Here is a 5195-nt window from a genome sequence, read left to right as displayed (position 1 = left end):
GGTACATATATACAATGGAATAATACTCGCCCAAAGAAAAGATGAAATATTGCCATTTGTGACAACATGGATGGATCTTGAGAATATCATGCAAAGTGAAATAAGTTGGAAAAGTCAAGAACCATATGAGTTCTCTGATTTCTCTGATATATGTCATTTCTCTGATATGTGGAATATAAAACTGAAAGCAACAAACAAACAAGACAAACAAAAACTCATAGACACAGACAACAATATGGTGGTTACCAGAGGGAAAAGGCATTGTGGGGGAGGTTGAAAATGATAAAGGGAGTGAAATATATGGTGATAGAAGGAGGTTTGACTTTGGGTTGTGAATACACAATGCAATAAATATGATGTATTATAGAACTATACACTTGAAATCTATATAATTTTATTAACCAATGTCACTCCAATTAATTTAAAAACAAAACAAAATCTGTTTTTAGCATGCAGTTCTGCAGATTTTGATTTGCTATTATTATCATCTATATTACATAGTTTAATAATTTACAAGAGAAAATGTTGATTATAAGTGAAGGAAAACCACTTCAAATGAACTTAAACATATAGGGCAATTAGTTTTCCAAAGCCAGGAGAATGTTGACCACCCAAACCACAGTTGGAGCAGGACACAGTTGGACCAAGAACCATAGAGACTAAGGGTGTGAATGGAGCCAAGACTCTCTTCTCTTTCATCTCTGCTTCTCTCAACGTGTTGGCTTTATTCTCTTGCACTACATATAGCCTAGCCTATTCCATGTGTGGGAAATATAGCTACTGACAATTTCTTTTGCCTCTTTAAAGGGACTGGCCTATACTTGGCTTTCAAGTTCACAAATCTTGATGGAAAAACAGGCCTCTTCCCTGCCCCACCAGCTGTTCCCAGTGGATAGAAACAGGTGGCCCTGTAGCGAGGTATAAGGGTCAGGGCCTAGGAGCAGGGACTAGAAGAGTGAGGGGCTTCTCAGGAGAAGAGACGGTGGCAGTCAAGCAATATCACAGATGTCTACTATATCAATCAGCACTTTAAGTATGTATTTTTCTAGCCCTTACAAAGAGCTCTATAAAATATCATGTGAAAGCTTTTTCTACCTTTAATTTATGGAGAGATACTGGAGATGTGGTAAATGGTGTTCATGTTAGTTCTGTGTGTGCCTAAATAAAATTCATTATTGTTTAAAAAAAAAAAAAGAAATTAGTACTTTAAAATCATCCTACAAAGAAAAACTCAAATTTATATGGCTTCACTAGTGATTTCTAGCAATATTTAAGGAATAAATAATATTGATCCTTCACAAATTCTTCCAGAAAATACAGGAGGGAACATTTCTCCTCTCATTTTATGAGGCCAGTATTTGCCTGATGCCAAAGTCAGGAAAAGATATCACAAGAAAATAAAACTGCAGAACATCTCTTATGAATATAGATATAAAACTCCTCAACAAAACACTAGCACACAGAATGCAGTAGTATATAAAAAGGATTATATTCCATAATTAAGTACGATTATTCCTATAATGCAAGGATGCTTTAACATATGAAAATAAATATAATGTACTATATTAATAGAATAAAGGACACAAACACATGATCATTTCAACAAAGTATTTTACAAAAATCCAACATCCCTTCTTGATAAAGCTCAACACACCTGGAATAGAAGGGTACCTCTTCAACCTCATCAAAGGCATCTACAAAAACCTACAGCTAACATCATACTTAATGGTTAAAGATAAAATTGATAATAAGGCAAGAATGTCTACTCTCACCACTTCTATTTAACATTAAACTAGAGGTTTTAGCCAGTGTAATCATGCAAGAAAAATAAACAGAAGACATCCAGATTGGAAAATATGTGAAACTGCCTTTTATTTGCAGGCAACTATACAGAGGATTTTTTTTTTTTTGATTCACACATGCACAACGTCTTCAGTCTGATCCGTGGTGGATGTTTTTGGAGTAGGCGACCTGCAGCCTGTGTGCCCTCACACCGTCTTCTGTGAAAGCCTAAGCTGGCTGTTTAGCTTTCTCCCCTTGTCTCATAACCATGTCCACCAACAAGAATGCTAATTCACCAGCTGCCGCCCTCAACAGATTTAAGAACAAAGGGAAAGACAGTATAGAAATGAGGTGGCACCAATAGATGTTAATGTGGAGCTTAGGAAAGCTAAGAAGGATGACCAGATGCCGAAAAGGAGAAATGTAAGCTTGTTTCCTGATGATGCTACTTCTCCAATGCAGGAAAACTGCAACAACCAGGGCATTGTAAATTGGTTTGTTGAGGACATTGTCAAAGGCAATTGTTGCAAATAGCAGCAATTTGGAAAGACAACTCCAAGCTACTCAAGCTGCTAGGAAACTGCTTTCTAGGGAAAAACGGCCACTCTTTGACAACATAATCTGGGCTGGTTTGATTCCAAAATTTGTGTCCTTCTTTGGCAGAACTGATTGTAGTCCCATTCAGTTTGAATCTACTTGGCCCCTTACTAACATTGCTTCCAGAACATCAGAACAGACGAAGACTGTAGTAGATGGAGGTGCTAAACCAGCATTCACTTCTCTTTTGGCATCAATCCATGCTCACATCAATGAACAAGTCGTATGGGCTCTAGGAAACATTGCAGGTGATGGTTCAGTTTTCCGAGACTTGGTTATCAAGTAGGATGCAGTTGACCCACTGTCGGCTCTCCTTGCAGTTCCTGATATGTCATCTTTAGAATGTGTTTACTTACATAATCTTACCTGGACACTTTCAAACTTTAGTCACAATAGGAATCCTGCACCCCTGTTAGATGTTGTTGAGCAAGTTCTTCCTACTTTAGTTCGTCTTCTGCATCACGATGATCCAGAGGTATTAGCAGATAGCTTCTGGGCCATTTCCTACCTTACTGATGGTCCAAATGAACGAATTGAAATGGTCATGAAAACAGGAGTTGTGCTCCAATTTGTGAAGCTCCTAGGAGCTACTGAATTGACAATTGTGACTCCCACACTAAGAGCCATAGGAAATATTGTCACTGGGACAGATGAACAGACTCAGGTTATAATAGATGCAGGAGCATTGCCATCTTCCCCAGCCTGCTAATGAACTCCAGAACCAATATTCAGGAGAAAGCTACATGGACAATGTCAAACATCATAGTTGACCACCAGGACCAGATACAGCAAGTCATGAATCATGGATTAGTTCCATTCTTCATTGGCTTTCTCTCTAAGGCATACTTTAAGACACAAAAGGAAGTTATATGGGCTGTGACCAACTATACAAGTAGTGGAACAGTTGAACAGATTGTATACCTCGTTCACTGTGGCATAATAGAACCACTGATGAGCCTCTTACCTGTAAAAGATACCAAAATTATTCTTGGTATACCACCCTTTAAAAAAATCCACACAAAAAACCTATGAGTTCAGCAAATTCTCAAGATACAAGATCAATATACAAAAAGCACTTGCATTTCTATGTAATAGCAATAAACAATTTGAAAGTGATGCTAAGAGAAATTCAATTCACAATAATAAAATACTTGAGAATAAATTTAACAAAAATGTATATGATTTGTACATGAAAACTACAAAATATTGCTGAGGAAAATTAAAGATCTAAGTGGAGAGACATCCCATGTTCATGAATTGGGACACTCAATATTGTTAAGATGTTAACATTCCTCAAACTGATCTATAGATTCAATGCTATCCCCATATAAATCCCAGCAAGCTTTCTTGAAGAAATTGACAAGCTGATCCTAAAATTTATATATTGATGCAAAGGATCCAGCATCAAACAAACATTTTATTTTTATTTTTAAAAAATTTCTCTATAGTTTTAAATAATTTTTAATTTTTTCAAACACATTGGCATACAATATAATATTAGTTTCAGGTGTACAACATGGTGATTTATACAACATTTAAATAACTTATGAAATGATCATCCTAATAAATCTAGTACTCATCTGACACCATACATACTTATTACAATATTATTGACTATATTCCTTATGCTATACTTTATGGCCCCATGACTGTTTTGTAAGTGCCAATTTGTACTTATTAATCCCTTCTCCTTTTCACTCAATTTCCAACTTCCCTCTTATTTGGCAACCATTAAAATGTTCTCTGTATCTATGAGTTTATTTCTGTTTTGTTTATTTTGTTCTTTAGATTCCACATGTAAATGAAACCATATGGCATTTGCCTTTCTCTGCTTGACTTATTCTACTCAGCAAAATAGCCTCTAGGTCCATGTTATTGCAGATGGCAAGATTTCATTCTTTTTTACGGCTGAATAATATTCCATTGTATATATGTACCACCTTCTCTTTATCTATTCATTTATTGATGAACGCCCAGGTTGCCTCCATATCTTAGCTATTGTAAATATGCTACAATGAACATATGGATTCATGTGTCTCTTCAAAGTAGTATTTTGGGTTTCTTCAAATAAATATCCAGAAGTGAGATTACTAGGTTCTTTGTCTTTTGCTATAGTCTTTGTTTTAAAGTCTATTTTATCTGGTATAAGAATTGCTACTCCAGATTTTCATTTGTTTGTTTCCTTTATCATAAAATGTCTTTTTCCATCCCTTTACTTTCAGTCTGAGTGTCTTTCAAGCTGAAGCAAGTCTCTTGTAGGCAGCATATGTATGGGTCTTGTTTTCTTATCCATTTAGCCACCCTATCTTTTGATTAGAACATTTAATCCATTTTCATTTAAAGTAATTATTGATAGGTATGTAGTTATTGCCATTTTATTTATGTTTTTTTATCTTTTTTCTTCTTTTTTATGTTTACTTTTATAAAACTGTATCTATTTAAATTAATTTCAAGCATACAGTACATTGGTTCGAGATCTATATAGCTCATAAAATGATCCCCTCCCCCCATTACTTCCTCCCTCCTCTGGCCCTCCACCTAGCCATCATATTAATGCTAACTGCATTCCCTATGCCATGCTCTCCATTCTCATGACCATCCATGAACTACTAATTTGTACTTCTTTAACCCTTTACCCCATTCTCCCAGCCCCCAACACCCCTCCCCTCTGTCCATTACCAGATTCTCCACTATATTTCTGAGTCTGTTTTTGATTACTATTCTTTATTTCTGTTTTTGATACATGTTTTTTCTTCTTAAAGAAGTTTCTCCAACATTTCCTGCAATACTGGCTTGGTGGTGATACATTCCTTTAG

The 5195-nt window shown here is 35.8% G+C and overlaps 1 pseudogene; it reads left to right on the top strand.

The window, feature by feature from the left end:
• The first annotated feature begins 2050 nt into the window (after positions 1 to 2050).
• On the top strand, positions 2051 to 3411 carry LOC102883720 (annotated as a pseudogene).
• Positions 3412 to 5195: the final 1784 nt, after the last annotated feature.

Source organism: Pteropus alecto, unplaced genomic scaffold (assembly GCF_000325575.1).
Source record: "Pteropus alecto unplaced genomic scaffold, ASM32557v1 scaffold233, whole genome shotgun sequence".
Classification (NCBI taxonomy): Eukaryota; Metazoa; Chordata; class Mammalia; order Chiroptera; family Pteropodidae; genus Pteropus; species Pteropus alecto.
The sequence above is the reverse complement of the archived record's forward strand: the minus strand, read 5'-3'. Positions and strand labels throughout refer to the sequence as shown.